The 23,439-nt window shown below is 42.5% G+C and overlaps 1 protein-coding gene across 3 annotated transcripts in view; it reads right to left on the bottom strand.

The window, feature by feature from the left end:
- LOC109907374 (thyroid hormone receptor beta) overlaps positions 1-23,227 on the bottom strand; it is a 159,148-nt gene extending 135,921 nt beyond the window's left edge. For all 3 annotated transcript variants that reach the window (XM_031793424.1, XM_031793425.1, XM_031793426.1), the window contains exon 1: positions 22,964-23,227. The gene's annotated coding sequence lies outside the window, so the exon portion shown is untranslated. The remainder of the gene's footprint in view (positions 1-22,963) is intronic.
- Positions 23,228-23,439: the final 212 nt, after the last annotated feature.

Here is a 23,439-nt window from a genome sequence, read left to right as displayed (position 1 = left end):
GTAACGTTACTCTCTTATTCCAAAATGTATTAAATAAATAAAAATCCTCATCAATCCACACAACACCCTATAATGACAAAGCGAAAACAGGTATTTAGGCTTTTTTGTTTTTTTTGCAAATTATTATTATTTTAAACAGAAATACCTTATTTTTGTATGTAACTATTCAGACCCTTCGCTATACGACTCGAAATTGAGCTCAGGTGCATCCTGTTTCCATTGATCATCCGTGAGATGTTTCTACAACTTGACTGGAGTCCACCTGTGGTAAATTATATTGATTGGACATGATTTGGAAAGGCACACACCTGTCTATATCAGGTCCCATCAGTTGACAGTGCATGTCAGAGCAAAAACCAAGCCATGAGGTCGAAGGAATTGTCTGTAGAGCTCAGTGACAGGATTGTGTTGAGGCACAGATCTGGGGAAGGGTACCAAAAAATGTCTGAAGCATTGAAGGTCTTCCATCATTCTTAAATGGAAGAAATTTGGTACCAACAAGACTCTTCCTAGAGCTGGCCGCCCGGCCAAACTAAGCAATTGGGGAGAGGAGTGACCAAGCACCCGATGGTCACTCTGACAGAGCTCCAGAGTTTCTCTGTGGAGATGGGAGAACCTTCCAGAAGGACAACTATCTGTGCAGACCTCAAACAATCAGGCCTTTATGGTAGTGGCCAGACGGAAGCCACTCCTCAGTAAAAGCCACATGACAGCCTGCTTGGAGTTTGCCAAAAGGCACCTAAAGGACTTTCAGACCATGAGAAACAAGATTCTCTCTTCTGATGAAACCAAGACGGAACTCTTGGCCTGAATGCCAAGTGTCATTTCTGGAGGAAACCTGACACCATCCCTACGGTGAAGCATGGTGGTGGCAGCATCATGCTGTGGGGATGTTTTTCAGCAGCAGGGACTAGGAGACTAGTCAGGATCGGGGGAAAGATGAAAGGAACAAAGTACAGAGAAATCCTTGATGAAAACCTGCGCTCAGGACCTCAGACTGGGGTGAAGGTTCACCTTCTAACAGGATAACGACCCTAAGCACACAGCCAAGAAAACGCAGGAGTGGCTTTGGGACAAGTCTCTGAATGTCCTTGAGTGGCCCAGCCAGAGCCCAGACTTGAACACGATCGACCATCTCTGGAGAGATTTGAAAATAGCTGTAAAGCGATGCTCCCCATCCAACCTGACAGAGCTTGAGAGGATCTGCAGAGAAGAATGGGAGAAACTCCCAAAATACAGGTGTGCCAAGTTTGTAGCGTCATACCCAAGAAGACTCAAGGCTGTAACCTCTTCCAAAGGTACTTCAACAAAGTACTGAGTAAAGAGACTGAATACTTATGTAAATGTGACATTTCAGTTGTTGTTTTTGCTTTGTCATTCTGGGGTATGGTGTGTAGATTGATGAGAGAAAAAACAATTTAATAAATTATAGAATAAGGCTGCAACGTAACAAAATGTGCCCAATAACCATTAATAGTAAAGGTACTCGTGTATTAGTCAATAGGAACACTGATACCAAGACATAATGGCTTGACTATCTTTCTGCCAGTGTACAGGCTTCGTAGTTTTTCCATAGAACATTGCATGCTAACACTTTGCCAACTGCTCTGAAAGGTCCAATTGGGGTCAATTAGTTTGTTCCAAAACAAATGAATCTCGTCCAAATCTATCTCCGCTTGACTGTTTTCTTTCATTTGTCATCTGCTGAGAAATGTTAACTATGAAATGTGAAATATGTAAATAAGGAGTATCAATCCCACATGATTTATCCTAGATTATGATATCCTTGTACCAGAGGCTTCATGCACCCTATATTCTTTTGAGGGCACACTGATGGCCAAATGTCATATATTTGAGGGAATTATGCATAAAGGAAACAACATCTTCAATCAGCTTATATTTCCAGTGGATAAATCTTGAATTGGCATGCATGATGCCCAAGCCTGATACCATTTTCAGTCCCAAATGGCACCCTTTTCTCTACATAGTGCACAGGAATCAGCTTCCAGTTGGGATGCAAACCAAGTGTATCAGTTCTAGACTAGTGGCCCGTTCATATGAAGCATCATAAGTGTCTGTATTCTAAGTGTTGTCTTAGCTGTGACGTCCTCTGTAGTCATTGTGGTGAAGAAGTGGCTAGGTACTTTGGCATAACGGCTTCTGGCTGTGGGCGGTTGAGCAGCGGCCAATTACAAGTAGCTCTCTCACGATGAAGTGCTTTTTTTTGCTTCTCTTTCTCTCTATCCATTTATCTCCCTCTCTCTATTACTCTCTCTCCCGCTCTTCCTTTGATGCTCACTCTTTCTCAATCACACTATCAGTATCCACAATGTGTTGGTTGTTGCCACTCCGATGAAGTGTTTATGTCCTGAGCAGATAGAAAGGAGGGAGGGAAAGCCAGAGAGAGAGATACAGAGACAACAGAACGGTGCCCTTTTCCTCTCCACAAGGAAGCTGGCCCAGTGTACAGGACGGGAGTTTGTGTGTGGGTGTGTGGAAGTAGTATCACTGCTGATTATAATGGCAGCAATCAGTGAATGTCAAACAACCAGCTAGCGCTGAACACACACTATCACTCACTCTCTCTCTCTCTTTCTTTCTGTCATTCTCTCTAAACACAGGACTCTAAAACATCTCCATGTACTGTACCATGCAGTACATGGAGACTACCCATGCAGTACATACACACATTGAAGGGTATTTTTTAATTACGTTACTTACATTGACGCCCAGATTTTTCACCTAGTCATCTCTGGGATTCAAACTAGCGACCTTCCTGTTCCTGGCCCAAAGCTCTTAACCACTAGGCTACCTTACTGCCACCTCCCTTAAAACATGCAGTAGCAAAGTTTGGACACACCTGCTCATTGATGGGTTTTTCTTTGTTTTTACTATGTTCTACATTGTAGAATAATAGTGAAGATATCAAAACTATGAAAACTATGAAATAACACATATGAATCATGTAGTAACCCAAAGAAAGTATTAAACAAATCAAAGTATATTTTATATTTGAGATTCCACCCTTTGCCTTGATGACAGCTTGGCATTCTCTCAACCTTACACCTCACACCTTAACAGGTGTGCCTTGTTAAAAGTTAATTTGTGGAATTTCTTTCCTTCTTATTAATGTGTTTGTGCCAATCAGTTGTGTTGTGACAAGTTATGGTTAGTATCCATCATTACTTTAAGACATGAAGGTTAGTCAATGCGGAACATTTCAAGAACTTTTAAAGTTTCTTCAAGTGCAGTTGCAAAAACCATCAAGCGCAATGATGAAACTGGCTCTCCTGAGGATCGCCACAGGAAAGGAAGACCCAGAGTTACCTCTGCTACAGAGGATAAGTTCATTAGAGTTACCAGCCTCAGAAATTGCAGCCCAAATAAATGCTTCAAGAGTAAAAGACACATCTCAACATCAACTGTTCAGAGGAGACTGCGTGAATCAGACCTTTATGGTCAAATTGCTGCAAAGAAACCACTACAAAAGGACACCAATAAGAAGAAGACTTGCTTGGGCCAAGAAACACGAGAAATGGACATTAGACTGGTGGAAATCTGTCTTTTGGTCTGATGAGCCAATTATTATTTTTTTTTGGTTCCAACCGCTGTGTCTTTGTGAGACGCAGAGTAAGTGAACGGAGGATCTCACCATGTGTGGTTCTAACCGTGATGCACGGAGGAGGAGGTGTGATGATGTGGCGGTGCTTTGCTGGTGACACTGAATCTGATTTATTTAGAATTCAAGGCACACTTAACCAGCATGGCTACCACAGCATTCTGCAGCGATACGCCATCCCATCTGGTTTGATCTTAGTGGGACTATAATTTGCTGCATCAGATGAACTAACCTCCACAATCACCCAGCCTCAACCCAATTGAGATGTTTTGGGATGAGTTGAAGCAAAAGCACCCAACAAGTGCTCAGCATATGTGGGAACTACTTCAAAACTGTTGGGAAAGCATTTCTCATGTAACTGGTTCAGAGAATGCCAAGAGTATGCAAAGCTGTCATCAAGGCAAAATAAAAAATACATTTTGATTTGTTTAACACTTTTTTGGTTACTACATGATTCATAGTTGTAATGTCTTCACTAAAAATAGTAAAAATAAAGAAAACCCCTCAAATGAGTAGGTGTGTTCTAACTTTTGACTGGTACTGGATATCACACTCCCAGTTTTTGGCTATAGATTTCTCACTTTCTCTAATGGGGAGGAAAGGGAAGCCAAAGTTGTGAGTGGGAGGATTCAGACAGTGGGCTTGGGGGGGTTGACATTTGGTTCTCACTCCAGAAATATATGTCCCTCAGGACATTTTCATGCATTCATCTCAGAGTACAGTATGTGGCCCTCAGGACATTTTAATGCATTCATGTCAGAGTACAGTATGTGTTCCTCAGGACATTTTAATGCATTCATCTCAGAGTACAGTATGTGGCCCTCAGGACATTTTAATGCATTCATTTTCAGAGTACAGTATGTGTCCCTCAGGACATTTTAATGCATTAATCTCAGAGTACAGTATGTGTCCCTCGGGACATTTGAATACATTAATCTCAGAGTACAGTATGTGGCCCTCAGGACATTTGAATACATTAATCTCAGAGTACAGTATGTGTCCCTCAGGACATTTTAATGCATTCATCTCAGAGTACAGTATGTGTCCCTCAGGACATTTTAATGCATTCATGTCAGAGTACAGTATGTGTCCCTCGGGACATTTTAATGCATTAATCTCAGAGTACAATATATGTCCCTCGGGACATTTTAATGCATTCATGTCAGAGTACAGTATGTGTCCCTCAGGACATTTTAATGCATTCATCTCAGAGTACAGTATGTGTCCCTCAGGACATTTTAATGCATTCATGTCAGAGTACAGTATGTGTGTCCCTCAGGACATTTTAATGCATTCATGTCAGAGTACAGTATGTGTCCCTCGGGACATTTTAATGCATTCATGTCAGAGTACAGTATGTGTCCCTCGGGACATTTTAATGCATTAATCTCAGAGTACAATATATGTCCCTCGGGACATTTTAATGCATTCATGTCAGAGTACAGTATGTGTCCCTCAGGACATTTTAATGCATTCATCTCAGAGTACAGTATGTGTCCCTCAGGACATTTTAATGCATTCATGTCAGAGTACAGTATGTGTGTCCCTCAGGACATTTTAATGCATTCATGTCAGAGTACAGTATGTGTCCCTCAGGACATTTTAATGCATTCATGTCAGAGTACAGTATGTGTCCCTCAGGACATTTTAATGCATTCATGTCAGAGTACAGTATGTGCAATGTGCATAGCAGACCTGGGATCCATCCTTATTTGAGATATTCCAAATACACTGAGCGTTGTGTGTTTTTGGGGTTGCAAGATGGGCAGTGCTTACCATTTCTGGACTATTCTACTGGGGAAAGGGAAAGGAGGGAAACCTAGTCGTTTGCACAACTGAATGCATTCAACTGAAATGTGTCTTTTGCATTTAACCCAACCCCTCTGAATCAGAGAGGTGTAGGGGACTGCCTTAATCAACATCATCCTCCCTGGGAGGAGTTGTTGTTGGGGTTAACTGCCTTGCTCAAGGGCAATACAGTTGATTTTTCCACCTTGCCAGCTCAGGGATTCGAACCAGTGACCTTTCGGTTACTGGCCCTATGCTCTTAACCACCAGGATACCTGCCACCCTTAATTGTGCTACTTGTGTTACTTTGTACCAGGCAAACTCCATCAAGTACAGCTTAAGACGTTTAAATTAGTTAAAATAGTATTCAGACCCAGGTCTGCAATTTGCAGAATAGGTAGCCAAGCACTGCAGAAAGAGAGCTCTTCCAGACAGCATTGACCACTGTTGTTGCAAGGAGCTACACTCTGCAAAACAGTTGCTTCTGACAGCTGCGAGTAGAACCCGGTCAGCCAATCAGTTTACTGCACCCTGCAGTTCATCCAGCCAATGTGGAGATGGAATTTAGCTCAGAGTTCCATTTTGTAGTATGGAGTCCATAGCTGCATTCCAAATGGGACCCTATTCCCTATGGACAAAAGTAGTACACTATATACGGAATAGGATGCTATTTGGGATGCAGACAAGTGTTTTTGGACACCAACAGAAACTGCTGAACAGCAAAAACTCTAGAGCTGTATAATAGCAAACAGGTGCACAGTAAATCAAGAATAGTTGGAATCACAAAAAAAATTGGGTTAAATGGACTTTACTGGGAGTTAACTTAACCCTCAATAGAGTGATACACTCCCTGGAGTTCAATGTTGTATTGGTAAGCAACTCCAGTGTATATTTGGCCTTGTGTTTTAGGTTATTGTCCTGCTGGGAGGTGAATTTGTCTCCCAGTGTCCGTTGGAAAGGAGAATTAACCTGGATATGCCCCAAACATAATGCTTTGCATTCAGGACATAAAGGTCATTTATTTGCCAAATTTGTTGCAGTTTTACATTGGTGCCTTATTGCAAACAGGATGTATGACTTGGAATATTTTTATTATGTACAGGCTTCCTTCTTTTCACTCTGTCTTTAAGGTTAGTATTGTGGAGTAACTACATCCTCAGTTATCTCCTATCACAGCCATTAAACTCTGTAACTGCTTTAAAGTCACCATTGATCTCATGGTGAAATCCCTGAGCGGTTTCCTTCCTCTCCAGCTAATTAATTAGGAAGGACACCTGTATCTTTGTTGTGACTGGATGTATTGAGGCACCATCCAAAGTGTAATTAATAACTTCACTATGCTATAAGGAATATTTCTTGTCTGATTTTTATTTTACCCATCTACCAGTAGGTGCCCTTCTTGGCAAAGCATTGGAAAACCTCCCTGGTCTTTGTGGTTGAATCTGTGTTTGAAATTCACTGCTCGACTGAAGGCCGCTCCAGATAATTATATGTGATTGGTACAGAGATGAGGTAGTCATTCACAAAAATTATTTTAAACACTGTTATTGCACACAAAGTGAGTCCATGCAACTTACAGTTGTAGTCAGAAGTTTACATACACAATTTAATCCTAGTAACAATTCCCTGTCTTAGGTCAGTTAGGATCACCACTTTATTTTAAGAATGTGAAATGTCAGAATAGTAGTAGAGAGAATTATTTATTTAAGCTTGTACTTCTTTCATCACATTCCCAGTGGGTGAGAAGTTTACATACTCTCAATTAGTATTTGGTAGCATTGCCTTTAAATTGTTTAACTTGGGTCAAACATGTCGGGTAGCCTTCCACAAGCTTCCCACAATACGTTGGGTGAATATTGGCCCATTCCTCCTGACAGAGCTGGTGTAACTGAGTCAGGTTAGTAGGCCTCCTTGCTCGCACATGCTTTTTCAGTTCTGCCTACACATTTTCTATAGGATTGAGGTCAGGGCTTTGTGATGACCACTCCAATACCTTGACTTTGTTGTCCTTAGAACCATTTTTCCACAACTTTGGAAGTATAATTGGGGTCATTGTCCATTTGGGAGACACATTTGCGACCAAGATTGAACTTCTTGACTGATGTCTTGATATGTTGCTTCAATATTTCCACATCATTTACCTACCTCATTAGGCCATCTATTTTGTGAAGTGCACCAGTCCCTCCTGCAGCAAAGCACCCCCACAGCATGATGCTGCCACCCCCATGCTTCACGGTTGGGATGGTGTTCTTCGGCTTGCAAGCATCCCCCTTTTTCCTCCCAACATAACGATGACCATTATGGCCAAACAGTTCTATTTTTGTTTCATCAGACCAGAGGATATTTCTCCAAAAAGTACGATCTTTGTCCCCATGTGCAGTTGCAAACCATAGTCTGGCTTTTTAATGGCGGCTTTGGAGCAGTGGCTTCTTCCTTACTGAGCGGCCTTTCAGGTTATGTCGATATAGGACTCGTTTTAATGTGGATATAGATACTTTTGTCCCTGTTTCCTCCAGCATCTTCACAAGGTCCTTGGCTGTTGTTCTGGGATTTATTTGCACTTTCGCACCAAAGTACATTCATCTCTAGGAGACAGAACATGTCTCCTTCCTGAGCATGACGGGTGCATGGTCCAATGGTGTTTATACTTGCGTACTATTGTTTTTTACAGATGAACGTGGTACCTTCAGGTGTTTGGAAATTGCTCCCAAGGATGAACCAGACTTGTGGAGGTCTACAATTGTTTTTCTGAGGTCTTGGCTGATTTCTTTTGATTTTCCCATGATGTCAAGCAAAGAGCCCCTGGGTTTGAAGGTAGGTCTTGAAATACATCCACATGTACACCTCCAATTGACTCAAATGATGTCAATTAGCCTATCAGAAGCTTCTAAAGCCATGACATTATTTTCTGGAATTTTCCAAGCTGTTTAAAGGCACAGTCAACTTATGTATGTAAACTTCTGACCCACTGGTATTGTGATACAGTGAATTATAAATGAAATAATCTGTCTGTAAACAATTGCTGGAAAAATGACTTGTGTCATGCACAAAGTAGATGTCCTAACCGACTTGCCAAAACTATAGTTTGTTAACAAGAAATTTGTGCAGTGGTGGAAATACGAGTTTTAATGACTCCAACCTACGTGTATGTAAACTTCTGAATTCAACTGTATATATGACTTGTTAATCAAATGTTTACCCCTTAACTTATTTAGGCTTGCCATAACAAAGGGGTTGAATACCTATTGACTCAAGTCATTTCAGCTTTTCATTTTTAATGAATTTGTAAAAATGTGTAAAAACCCAATACCACTTTGACATTATGGGGTATTGTGTGTACAGTATAGGCCATTGACACAACATCTCAATTTAATCAATTTAATTAAATGCACGCTACAACTCAACAAAATGTGGAGAAAGTCCAAGGGATGTGAATACTTTCTGAAGCGCGAAACAGGTCTTACCAGTTCAATTAACAAGGCCTCGCCTCAATACAGATGTAGGATCTTAATTTGAGCCAGTTTGCTACAGTATTAAACATTTTTTTTCAGCAACAGGAAATGTGAATCAATATGCGGATTATAATTCATTAACATTTTTTTGGGGGCCGATACATTTTTCATAAGGGAAATTTTAAGTCAGAAATTTGAAAGTGGAAATTACAAACATCAGAAGGTTTTACATTTCCTGCAACAGGGTCATCAAATTAAGATCCTACCTCTCCCACCCCATGTACCAGATTTGCAGAAAGAAGATGGAAATAAAATGCTTGATTTGTGTCAATGTTTGGGCAAATCTCTCTCTTTAGCATTTTTCTGTGATCTTGATAAATCGTAAGAATCATTAAGATGTTCCTGAACACATGCTGGGCTGACTATCTGAGCTTGTGCTAATGCATTGCAGATGCTCGGGTTCTGTCCCAAATAGCACCCTATTCTCTACTTAGTGCACTACTTTTGACATTGCCCTATGGGCCCATTTGGGAATAGGGTGCCATTTGGGACGTAGACTTGGTGCTGATGTTGGTAGTCAAGAGGCCAGAGACACGTTGCTGCCAAGCTGACCATTTTGTCCTGGATCGAGAAGAAATGGCTTGTACACCCCCCTCCCCCACCCCACCACACACACACACACCACATCACAGGAACACAAGACAATTTCATATAATTTCACAAGTCGTCATTCTCATATAGTCTCATACAGTCCTCTCCTCATACAGCTGTGTTCTGCTCTGTGTGTGTGTTCTGTTCTATACAGCACCAGGCATGGGTTTGCTGTTTGCTGCGTCATCAGTCACCGGTTGGCAGCTCTGTCCGTGCAGAAAATGACAGCCATTAAACTATGCTGTTCAGTCAAAACAGACAAACATTAATTCTTTAAAACATCTTGTCTCTGCCAAAGTGTGGCTTGCCTTCCCTGCTGTATGCTATCCAAACCTTCGCAGGGCCTCTAGCACATGGGTTCAAATATTATTCTAAATACTTTTAAATACTTTATCTAGGCTTGATTGAGCTTGCCTGGTGCAATGGATCTGATAGAATAGAGTGCAGACCTGCCACTACAGCCAGACTAGTGCAAACGTTGAAAGCATATAAAATATTTCAAATAGTATTTGAACCCAGGTCTGTGGCACATCAGGAGAAATCTCCCAGAGAGGAGACGGATCAGGTACAACTCCTTCTGGAGCATTCTGGGGGCTCATCCTTCCTAACATACTAACCTGATGCTACCTGTAGCTGCCTGCCTGCCTGTCTGTTTGCCATCTGCACAATGTCTATTTTCTGCAACATTCATAAACACCCCTATAGGAACGTTTAGGAAAAAACAACCAGCCTCTGTGGAGATGTGCTGAATCAGCAGGAGTAAACAACCTGTATCTACCTGACCTGTCCAATTCCCTTCCTTCACCAGGAACACATACAAAGGATTTGCAGCCAGGATTGATGTGTATTCAGTGGCTACGTCCCAAATGACACCCTATTCCCTATATAGAGCACTACTTTTAAACAGGACCCATAGCCCAACAAATATCTCTGCTCTCCTTGCAGGATCATCATACGGTAGGTTAAAGTTTAGGCCAGGATTCAAACCAACACAGATTTAACGACCTGCACACAGCGATGGACTTTTAAAGGCAATTTCCTGTTTCCTGAAAACGATCCCAATGTCAGCTGGAGCAGAAATCACCTTTAAAAGTCAAACGCAGAGCCTCCTGAGCGGTGCATCAGTCTTGAGGAATCACTGCAGCCCCGGGTTCGATTCCAGGCTGTGTCATAACCGGTCGTGACCGGGAGACCCATGAGGTGGTGCACAATTGGCCCAGGGGAGGGTTTGGCCGGCTGGGATTTCCTTGTCCTATCCTACCTCCTTGTGAGGGGCCGGGCGCCTGCAAGCTGACTTCGGTCGCCAGCTGGACGGTGTTTCCTCCGACACATTGGTGCTCTGTGTCAAGAAGCAGTGCGACTTGACAGGGTTGTGTTTTGGAGGACGCATGGCTCTCGACCCTCGCCTCTCCTGAGTTCGTAGGGGAGTTGCAGCGATGGACGAATTTGGAGAGAAAAAAAGGGGTTAAAAAGTCAAACGCAGAGCACAGGTAACTTATCTTTGTTTGTTTGAATCCAGCCTCTATGTTCAATTTCGCTAAAGTGCAATACCATTCCAAGTTGGCATTAGTGTGCTGGCCTGAACACAGTCAAAACAGTTAGAACACGGCACAGCTTGCAGCCAGCCGGGCAGTGATGGAAGGAGAGAGAGAGAGAGAGAGAGAGAGAGAGAGAGAGAGAGAGAGAGAGAGAGAGAGAGAGAGAGAGACAGAGAGAGAGAGAGGGGGAGAGGGAGAGAGAGAGGGAGAGAGAGAGGGAGAGAGAGAGAGAGAGAGAGAGAGAGACAGAGAGAGAGAGAGAGAGAGACAGAGAGAGAGAGAGAGAGAGAGAGAGAGAGAGAGAGACAGAGAGAGAGAGAGAGAGAGACAGAGAGAGAGAGAGAGAGAGACAGAGAGAGAGAGAGAGAGAGAGAGAGAGAGAGAGAGACAGAGAGAGAGAGAGAGAGACAGAGAGAGAGAGAGAGAGAGAGAGAGAGAGAGAGAGAGAGAGAGAGAGAGAGAGACAGAGAGAGAGAGAGAGAGAGACAGAGAGAGAGAGAGAGAGAGAGAGAGAGACAGAGAGAGAGAGAGAGAGAGAGAGAGAGAGGGAGAGAGAGAGAGAGAGAGAGAGAGAGAGAGAGAGACAGAGAGAGAGAGAGAGAGAGAGAGAGAGAGAGAGAGAGAGAGAGAGAAAAAGAGAAAAAGAGAGAGAGAAAAAGAGAGAGAGACAGAGAGAGAGAGAGAGAGAGAGAGAGAGAGATATGTAGAATGTGGTTAGTTCATTTTAGCTCTCATTGGTACTATTATTCGAGTCACAAGCAAGTCTCAAGGTCCAAGTCTCAAGTCGATTCCCAAGTAGAACGGGTTGAGTCTTGAGTCAAGTCCATGTCATGCATTCTAACAGCAAGTCGAGTCGAGTCAAATGTTTTTTCAAGTCTATCTAGACAGGTAATGACTTGTTAAACTACAAATATTTGTCTATTTATTGAGGCTACCAGACAGCCCTTTTTATTATTTTGTCTACCACACATTTTGATTATGTAATAATTAATTTGAACATTAAATTCCAAATGCAAGCTTCACAAGTAAATTATCAATTTCAAGCAATTTTTACATACCAAGAGACCAGTAGGCCTATGCTAGTAATTGCTGCTTAATGCCTTATTTCTGGTGAGCTTACAAAGTAAAAGTTCATATTCTTGATAAACAAACCATTTTTGGAGTTACATATTTATTTATGGCAATCCTCTCTCCCAGTGGTGTATAGTATTTAAGTAAAAATACTTTACAGCACTACTTAAGCAGTTTTTTGGGGTATCTATACTTTACTTTACTATTTATATTTTTGCCAACTTTTACTTTTACTTCACTACATTCCTAAAGAAAATAATATACTTTTTACTCCATACATTTTCCCTGACACCCAAAAATACTCGTTACATTTTGACAGGAAAATTGTCCAATTCACACACTTATCAAGAGAACATCCCGGGTCAACCCTACTGCCTCTGATCTAGCAGACTATTTAAACACAAATGCTTAGTTTGGAAATTATGTCTTGAGTGTTGGAGTGTACCCCTGGCTATCCATCAATAAAAATAAAATCAAAAATTGTGCCGCCTGGCTTGTTTAATATAAGGAATTTTTTAATGATTTATACTTTCACTTTGGATACTTAAGTATATTTAAAACCAAATACTTTTAGACTTTATACAAGTAGTATTTTACTGGGTGACTTTCACTTTTACTTGAGTCATTTTCTATTAAGGTATCTTTATTTTTACTCAAGTATGACGATTTACTACTTTTTTCACCACTGCTCTCTCCCTCCAATTTGCCATTTGCGTTTCACCCGATCCTATTGGTGTACAGCAATCTGTTCGCTAGCTCAGTGGTTTTCAACCTTTTAGACCCACGACTTTCAAAAAGGAGTGCTTCAAAGCTTGCGACCCCGGCGCACACACATGCACGTGCACACAACCGCTGCGCAAATGTCGCCTGTCATTACAGCATTTTCAAAACGCAAGGTACAGAAATAAACTGCATTTCACACCTGCTTTTTGAGCTGAAAGTCATTCATGTTAGCAGTCAATATCAAATAGGGATATCATGTCACATTGTCACTTCTTTGGAGGCCAGACCAAGCAGGATCATAAGGCCTACCTTCCCAAACTAGGCCAATTGAAATATGAAAATGATCAATGAAATCACCAGGTAGCCTATTGTTGTGACAAAGACCGTCTGTAACACATTGCTGAACGTTACTTTATATGGATAATATTAATGTAGGTAGGTTGTCACACCCTGATCTGTTTCACCTGTCTATGTGCTTGTCTCCACCCCGCTCCGCTCCAGGTGTCGTCCATCTTCCCCCATTAACCCCAGTGTATTTATACCTGTTCTGTTTGTCTGTTACCAGTTTGTTTTCTCCATCAAGCCTACCAATGTTTTTCCCCTTTCTCATGTCTTTTTCTATAGTGCCTGTTTTCTAGTTTTCCCGGTTTTGACCATTCTGCCTGGCCTGACCCTGACCATTCTGCCTGCCCTGACCCTGACCATTCTGCCTGCCCTGACCCTGACCATTCTGCCTGCCCTGGCCCTGACCATTCTGCTTGCCCTGACCCTGACCATTCTGCCTGCCCTGGCCCTGACCATTCTGCCTGCCCTGACCCTGACCATTCTGCCTGCCCTGACCCTGACCATTCTGCCTGCCCTGACCCTGACCATTCTGCCTGCCCTGACCCTGACCATTCTGCCTGCCCTGACCCTGACCATTCTGCCTGCCCTGACCCTGACCATTCTGCCTGCCCTGACCCTGACCATTCTGCCTGCCCTGGCCCTGACCATTCTTTCTGCCCTGGCCCTGACCATTCTTTCTGCCCTGGCCCTGACCATTCTGCCTGCCCTGACCCTGACCATTCTTTCTGCCCTGACCCTGACCATTCTGCCTGCCCTGACCCTGACCATTCTGCCTGCCCTGACCCTGACCATTCTGCCTGCCCTGACCCTGACCATTCTGCCTACCCTGACCCTGACCATTCTGCCTGCCCTGACCCTGACCATTCTGCCTGCCCTGGCCCTGACCATTCTTTCTGCCCTGGCCCTGACCATTCTTTCTGCCCTGGCCCTGACCATTCTGCCTGCCCTGACCCTGACCATTCTTTCTGCCCTGACCCTGACCATTCTGCCTGCCCTGACCCTGACCATTCTGCCTGCCCTGACCCTGACCATTCTGCCTGCCCTGACCCTGACCATTCTGCCTGCCCTGACCCTGACCATTCTGCCTGCCCTGACCCTGAGCATTCTTTCTGCCCTGACCCTGACCATTCTGCCTGCCCTGACCCTGACCATTCTGCCTGCCCTGACCCTGACCATTCTTTCTGCCCTGACCCTGACCATTCTGCCTGTCCTGACCCTGACCATTCTGCCTGCCCTGACCCTGACCATTCTGCCTGCCCTGACCCTGACCATTCTGCCTGCCATGACCCTGACCATTCTGCCTGCCCTGACCCTGACCATTCTGCCTGCCCTGACCCTGAGCCTGCCTGCCGTTTTGTACCCTTTGACTCTGATCAGGATTACTGACCTCTGCATGCCCTTGACCTGTCGTTTTGCCTGTCCCTGTTCTAGTAATAAACGTTTGTTACTTCTTCCCTAAAACGTGATATAGGCATATTCCATTGGCTTTGCCAGGCAAAACCGGACAAAATAAGACAAGCGCTTTCTGGTCACTAATCTGGATATGTGCAATGCTGATGACTTGTCATTGGTCAACAATCAAGAAGAGCAATTTTTGGTTCTGAAAGACAGACTGACACAAGAATTTGGTACAATGCCATAGGCCTATGGTGGTGATCAGATCGAATAAGCAAAGGTATAAATATAAAATACAAATGGTAGGCTATATGTAGCCTATTAACAAATGTATGCAAAAAAAATATATTTTCCGATTCAGTTTCACATTTGCAATCCCCCAAAAACGTCTCACTGCGCTAGCTCACCCGACCTGTGTTGATTGACAGTTCCCTGGTCCATTTAGAGGGCCGAGTGTGCATTTCACTAGCCAATCTGTTTTTTTGCAAATATGATACTGAGATATCCACAGAGCCTCTGTCACAAAATGAGTGACAAAAAGTTACAAAACCTGTCCTAGCTCACACATTTAAGACCATTTCATTGGTTTCTTTTCCATCAAGTCGAGTGAGTCTCTAGTCACCAAATTTGTGACTGGAGTCCACACCTCTGGAAAACTCTGCCCATACACCAAGGGCGCTGAGCTAGCGAGCTAAAATGAACACAACCTGGCAGTCAATCAGCTAAGGATCACCTCTCTGTCTACTTTGATCCCTCTCTTTATTTGCCTCAAAGCCACAGACGAAGACCAAAACAAAGAGAGTGAGTCAGATATGCTACTGTAACGAATACGTCACAAATGGTATCCTATTCCCAATATTGTGCACTATTTTTGACCAGAGCCCTACAGGTCTTTTATAACTTTAAATTTTTTGACCAGGGCCCATGGGGGGTTTGCGTGGGTTTGCACTTTTCTGACTATTCCATAGGTTCTATAGCACCAGGCAAGATCGTTAAGTATTTGAAAGAAAACAAATAGTATTTGAACCCAGGTCTGAGCAGATCTATAGGGAAGACATTGAGCCCTTACAACAACTCTGAGGTGGCATGGAGCAGGGTGTATTTGGGAACGCTGTGTTCCCTAGGCATGATATCCATCCACTGATTATTGACATGGAGAAAGCAAAATTCAGGCCCCAGGCCTCGGGACTCAGAGTGGAACATTTGAGTCTTGTCTGACGTGTAATAGCCCATGAAATGTTTGTGTGTGAAGGGTGAGACTACAAGTCAGAGAAGGAAACTGGTGACTAAGACTTTCATGAAGAGTGACTGGTCTAACATGGAATAGATCAGGATGGAGAATGCATGGACAGACAGACACACAACAATCATTATCAATCATTGGTTGAGGACATACTGTACGGAGATACTATATATTGCACTACATAGGTAATAGGCTGCCATTTGGGACACAGACACAGTATGCTTTAATGGGATGGGAATATGAGGGTGGCAATAGTTTAGTTATTCAACTGTGCAGGAGTTGTATGTTTGAACTTGGCTGTGCCATTAAAATGAATCATAGCTTTTAAAATATGTGCTTTTTAAAATCATCTGGAAGATATAAGAAAACTGATATTTTGTCTGGTAAACCTTCTCCCTTTCGGCGTACCATGTGTGTGACTTAAGGTACCACAGTGTCCCATAGGACTGGTCAAAAGTAGTGCACTATATAGGGAATAGGGTGCCATTTGGGACTCAGGTTGAGCTATTTAGCACAGTGAAAGATCAACACTGACAACTTTCCTATACACAGTGCTGTATCTACATGCTGACAGTGTCTACTCAACCTTTCAAATCAAACAATCACCACTACACATACTCAATCAAATCAAGCAATTCCCGCAACATTAATGCATTAAAAAACAATTATTTTTATATTTTTTTATATATATTAATTTTTTGTACTTTTCCTCCCAATTTCGTGATATCCACTTGATAGTTACAGTCTTGTCCCATCACTGAAACTCCCGTACGGACACGAGAGAGGCAAAGGTCGAGAGCCATGCGTCCTCCGAAACATGACCCTGCCAAGCCACACTGCTTCTTGACATATTGCTCGCTTAACCCGGAAGCCAGCCGCACCAATGTGTCGGAGGAAACACTGTACAACTGCCGACCTAAGTCAGCGTGCAGGCGCCGCCAAAAGGAGTTGCTAGAGTCCGATGGGACAAGGACATCCTGGCCAGCCAAACCCTCCCATAACCCAGACGACCCTGGACCAATTGTGCACCATCTCATGGGTCTCCCGGTCACGGCCGGCTGCAACACAGTCTGGGATCAAACCCAAGTCTGTAGTGACGCCTCAATCACTGCAATGCCTTAGACTGCTGCGCCACTCGGTAGCCTCTAATATTGTTATTTTAAGCACTTGCATTGAACAGTAAGAAATTACCGGACTCATAAGTGAATAAGCAGAAAATCCAGAATCTTCCTAACAGGGTTTCTGGAAAGCTTGATAATTTGGACAAAGTTACCAGAATTTTGTAGTCAAAGAGGGAATAACAACCAACCATGTAGCACCCAATTTGTTCCATCTCGGTTTTCCTTTCAATAAAACAGGATTAGGCTAAGCGGTGTGTTACACTCAAATTGCTCCTGACACAACGCATGCAGGGTTCGAAAGGGCAGACATTTAAAAAACCCTCTCGTTAACATACCCTGCAAGTCTCCGTAGGAATCCAATAACGGTTACGAAGTTAGTTGCCACATTAAGTCAAAGGAAAAGAGTGTGGCAAAGTCTGCATCTCAAATGGGGCCTTATTCCCTATATAGTTAACTACTTTTGAGTCCTGGTCAATAGTAGTGCACGATATAGGGAATAGGGTGCCATTTGGGATACAACCTGTGTTGTTGTGTGACCTGACCACATGGCCTAAGAGGATGTGAACAGAGATCATTGAACCAGGTTCTGTCCTTAGGTCAGCCGTCGAAGCAGAGGAACATTGAGAAACACTCCATTAGTGGTGACATTAGTAGTCCTCTTCCTACTTTCTATGGAAGTCTATGTCTGCCTCCCAAAAGGCACCTGCGTGTGCCAGTGGGCCATTGCCAGAGGAGAGAGAGAGAGACATTTGTGCAACAGGTAAAATAATGATATACAACAGACTAACTGGAGACCCAATTCAAAACATGTTGTGTAGTTTGGCTGGTTATCTCGCTAGTTAACTATTTTTGCTATTAACATGAATTAATGTCATTGTCATGTCCTAACTTTCCACCAGCACTCATGTATAACCACAAATGGATGACACGCAGCTGATATGAGTGCACTGTTGATGAAATTAACCAATCCTGCACCAATGCTCCGGTTGTAAAACTGTCTCACAAGCACTCAAAATTGTCTAGGCTTCATCTCTATTCAAGACTTTCCATGTAATTCTGTTACAAAAATATTCCTAGAATAGCTTAATTGACAATAAACTCCTACTGTATGCTGTCAACATCTCCCCTGGACACTGACTATTTGAACCGTACAAATGAATAAACATCTTAGTTATCAACCTCACACACCTTAGCCTTTTGATTCCTGGTTCATTGAATGAGGGAATTATTTGATAAAGACATAACAAGTATTTGGTTGTAATTGTAATGTTGCGGTGTGGCCAACCATCCTCCAGGAGATTCCAGGAGAGCTACTGGGTGTGCAGGCTTTTTCTCCAGCCCTACTGGAACCACGTTGTAAAAAATCAGAACACCCAGTAGCTCTCGAGATGGAGGGTTGACGCACCACAGTACAGCATTTGACTTTGTGGGGGGTTAAGTGCCTTGCTCAAGGCCACAACGGCAGGAGATACTGTATAATACAAGGGATCAGAAACCAGCAGCTTTCCATTGTCAATACCAGTGATAATAATTCATGTTATTTTGTGAAGTGGTTCCTTGTATCAAACAACACAATTTTCAGTCACCTTTTCAAGTGACTTGAACTTTAGGAGTAAAAAATCTGTCCTACTTGTACAAAGGCCAAGCGGCTAAAAAAGTTAATGTCAAGCCCTGCGTTCAGGTTCAATGTCTAGCTCGTGTTCAAGTTTAGGCTCGAGCTTAGGTCAAAACCTGTACTACTAGAGAAGTACAAAAGACATTCCCTACCAAGATGAATAAAGGGTCTGAAACAGAAGACCAACTACTCCAGGAGACCCATCATCACATAATCACATTCTAACTCTGGAATTTACCCGCTATCTGAACCATATAGACATTATGAATGAACCACTGTATCAGATTCAGGAAGCATTTTCAAAGGAATTTGAAATTTAAGAGGCACAGAACACAGAATTTCTGTTAATTGGATCTTCCTTCTCCATAATCTTAGAGGGAGAGCGTGATGCACATCTTAAAACTAGAATACCAGTGAGGCACAGTACCAGTTAGGTCAAACTGTAGTTGAAGGGGGTATAAAGCTGCATTAGGCCTTCATAATGCCAGTCATCATTCACAAGAGCATAGGTGTTAGGGAGGGTCATGGAGAAAAGGTCCAAATTATAGATATCAGAAGACCCAAGAATGTTACTCTACCTAATGGTAGCGAGGGAAAAACCCTGCACACTCCTCGTAATAGTATTTATAGAACGTTAATTGCTGTGTCAACCCTAAAGAATCTGTACAAATCAAATAAATACACATCTCATTTAGAAAAAAGCACTAAAACACAGGACCGGACCATGACGCACAAGACCATGATACAAGGTAACAGACAATGTGCTTTGTTTCAAGAAATGTTAAATTTGCTATTATTCTCCATTTTTGTTTGATTCCACCCTTGCACACAATGAGGAAAACACTGGCTCATTCATTCCACAAACATGGAAAATAAATCGGCAACTGTTAAAGAACATGACATATCAAAGCTCAGTCGGCTTTAAAACCAGCATCTGAAGAGATATTACCTGGGTCTCCTGGGGGCATATGGGAACCGTTGGGAAAACTGTGGTAAATATTGGCTACATAGCATTGCACTACATGTTCACAACAAAATGCTAATGGAGAGATTGTGTTATTATCCCCATAAAGCATGTTTGATGGGTTGGTTTGTTGCTTAAAGGTTTAAGAGCATGCTATAAATGCATAGTTATGTGGTGGCATTCGGACTCTATTCTTGACCTGATACGTACCCTGCATGGCATGATGCTGGTTTTGTTTGCATGATGTTGAAAGGTATATGAGTTGTGTTATGACTCATTCTATGTCAAATCCAGTAGCTCCATGTGCACCGGGGAAAGAGCCCAGTCAAAACGAGTAGTTCACAATAGGGAATATGATGCCATTTGCTGAGCAGACAGAACATCACTTGACATTTCAGCGACAGTAGCCTACAATGATATATACAGTACCAGTCAAAAGTTTGGACACACCTACTCATTCAAGTGTTTTTCTTTATTTTTACTATTTTCTACATTGTAGACCAATAGTGAAGACATCAAAACTATGAAATAACACATAAGGAAACAAATCCAAATATATTTTAGATTTTAGATTCTTCAAAGTAGCCACCCTTTGCCTTGATGACAGCTTTGCACACTCTTGGAATTCTCTCAACCAGCTTCATAAGTGAGTCACCTGGAATGCATTTAAATTATCAGGTGTGCCTTGTTGAAAGTTAATTTGTGGAATTTCTTTCCTTCTTAATGCGTTTGAGCCAATTAGTTGTGTTGTGACATTGTAGGGGTGGTACACAGAAAATTGCCCTATTTGGTAAAAGACCATGTCCATATAATGGCAAGAACAGCTCAAAAACGCAAAGAGAAACGACAGTCCATTATTACTTTGAGACATTAAGGTCAGTCAAACCGGAAAATGTCAAGATCTTTGAAAGTTTCTTCAAGTTCAGTCGCAAAATCATCAAGCGCTATGATGAAACTGGCTCTCATGAGGACCGCCACAGGAAAGAAAGACCCAGAGTAACCTCTGCTGCAGAGGATAAGTTCATTAGAGTTACCAGCCTCAGAAAATGCAGCCCAAATAAATACTTTACAGAGTTCAAGACAGATCTCAACACCAACTGTTCAGAGGAGACTGTGAATCAGGCCTTCATTGAATTGCTGCAAATAAACCACTACTAAAGGACACCAATAAGAAGAGGAGACTTGCTTGGGCCAAGAAACACGAACAATGGACATTAAGAGATTTTTGGTTCCAATCTATGTGTCTTTGTGACATGGAGAGTAGGTGAACGGATGATCTCTCTATGTGTAGTTCCCACCGTGAAGCATGGAGGAGGTGGTGTGCTGGTGTGGTGGTGCTTTTCTGGTGACACTATCTGTGATTTATTTGGAATTCAAATGCACTTAGTGGGACTATCATATGTTTTTCAACAGGACAATGACCCAACACACCTCCAGGCTGTGTAAGGGCTATTTTACCAAGAAGGAGAGTGATGGAGTGCTGCATCAGATGACTTGGCTTCCACCATCACCTGACCTCAGCCCAATTGAGATGGTTTGGGATGAGTTGGACCGCAGATTGAAGGAAAAGCAGCCAACAAGTGCTCAGCATATGTGCGAACTCCTTCAAGACTGTTGGAAAAGCATTCCTCATGAAGCTGGTTGAGAGAATACCAAGAGTGTGCAAAGCTGTCATCAAGGCAAAGGTTGGCTACTTTGAAGAATCTCAAATATAAAATACATTTAGATTTGTTTGACACTTTATTGGTTACTACATGATTCCATATGTATTATTTCATAGTTTTTACGTCTTCACTATTATCCTACAATGTAGAACATAGTAAAAATAAAGAACAACCCTTGAATGAGTAGGGTTTGTCCAAACTTTTGACTGGTACTGTATATTTGGTTAATCAACAGGTAATTATGTAACAAACAATAGGGTTCTGGCCAAAAGTAGTGCAACATATATGGAATAGGGTGCCATAAATAGAGAATACTCTGTTTAGAAGTAGTGCACTATATAGAGGACACTGGTCTAAGTAGTGCACTAAATAGGGCATAGGGTGCCATTTGGAACTATCATTGTTAATAGGATTCATAGAATAATAATGCTTAAATATTATCAGAAGTTATCCTGCAAGCCCACTGATAGTACAGGCCAACTTGAGGACAATCGAAAGGCTGCTATAACGCCGTGTCAAACTAACAAACTCGAAGTTTCAATAGCCTGAATACAGAACCGTGGCAGATCAGAAACGATTGGACATTAAATGTACGTAATCCAGTGGCTATCAGGCATCCACTGCAGGCGTGCTTTGATGCTTTCAATAGGGCTACATTAGGCTATAACCAGGTAAATTTACATTAGGTCGAACTCCTGTCACAAAGTATCCTAATGCATTTCTATTCGATGTAGGTGTTGCAAGTCTACTCATACCGTCAGGTCAGCTGCTGATTTCTTCACCAGTTCGCAAATTGACTTCAATTTTCACACCGCGACGTTTCAAAAGCTATCGTTTGAGCTGAAATTGCCCCAACCAGAACGGGAGAATACAAGATAGCGGAGAATTCAGATACATTGCATGTCTCGAAATTATATCTACGGCGACGCTGGAGGGACAATTTAATTCAGCGGCACTATGATAAGTGGTTGCGGTACATGTTTATCAGATCGACGTGTCGTTACACTGTAACCATTCGATCGAAATGTTGTTACATTGTAACTACCCACCGTGTTAATATAGGTGTATTCATAATTCGCTTTCCACAATGAAATAAAAAGGCATTACAGCACTTTATAGCCTATTTAGGTTTATAGAATTATAGTCCAAAATAATCTTAAAGTTACATTGGCTACTTCAAAATATGACTGATATGCTTTCAATCGGCTAGGCCACCTGCACAGCGCACGATACATTTATTTTGCCTACTTAGACAATAGTCTGCGTGACAAAATTGTATTCAAATTTGGGGCAGACTATCCAGATGTTCCGGGCAGCGCTTGTGAATTAAACAAAACCCTAGTCTGTGTGTCTGAAGACAGACGAGCAACAAACAGTACTCCATATATAAATACTCGTTGACTGGCTAATGACATGCAGCAGTTGTAGCCTAATTCTGATGCAATCTGTAGCCTACACAGCGGATGTTCGAAAAGCACACATTCATCTTCCGATTCTGCCCCAAAATTATTTCACATCCGGCCACATTATCAAGCCTTTATATCGGACCGCCATTAGCCTGAACAACAAACACCAACTCAAGAGAGCTTATAAAAAAACAATTTGACTAAGTCAACAATAGTCAGGCAAAGTGAGTTTCTTATTGAGAGACGAATGAACAGTCTAGAGACTTATTGACTGTCTGTCTACAAACGGACGTTTTTTCGACAGCATTTTTCCCCCTGCACCGGAATATCGATGTTTCAAAGAGGGACATAAAAATGGGGCAACATACCTCATACGCAGGTCGGCAAACAGAAATGTTATTTTCCAACACTCCACTGGTGCATTCCTCTCTAACTGAGTTCGCGCGGGTGTAGTCGGTTTTCTTCTACCTGTGAGCGGGGTCAAACGGATGCAACGCGTGCCCTGGAATGACCTGACGAAGCGAGTATGCGAGAAAGTCTGGGTTAACAAACTTCAACATGGACCCGGGAAAACGTACTGTAGCTACTGACAACTGCAGTGCTCGGATTAATCGCTATGGGGAATCAGAGAGCTGTTGTTTGAATCCCTGTCAGCCAGGAACCAAACCAAGCCTCGCCCCTACTAGCCTACATCTCTGTGTCTGCTGCAAAAATTAACATAAAAACCTTTTCTTCTGATCATGTAGTGTAGTCTAAATTGAAAATATGCACGTTCATACAGTTATAACTTTAACAATATTGACTTCACTTACTCCCAAAATAATATTATTGTGTCTGTGTCTGA

The sequence above is a fragment of the Oncorhynchus kisutch genome, linkage group LG17 (assembly GCF_002021735.2).
Source record: "Oncorhynchus kisutch isolate 150728-3 linkage group LG17, Okis_V2, whole genome shotgun sequence".
Taxonomy (NCBI): domain Eukaryota; kingdom Metazoa; phylum Chordata; class Actinopteri; order Salmoniformes; family Salmonidae; genus Oncorhynchus; species Oncorhynchus kisutch.
This window is presented reverse-complemented; position numbering and strand designations above follow the sequence as displayed.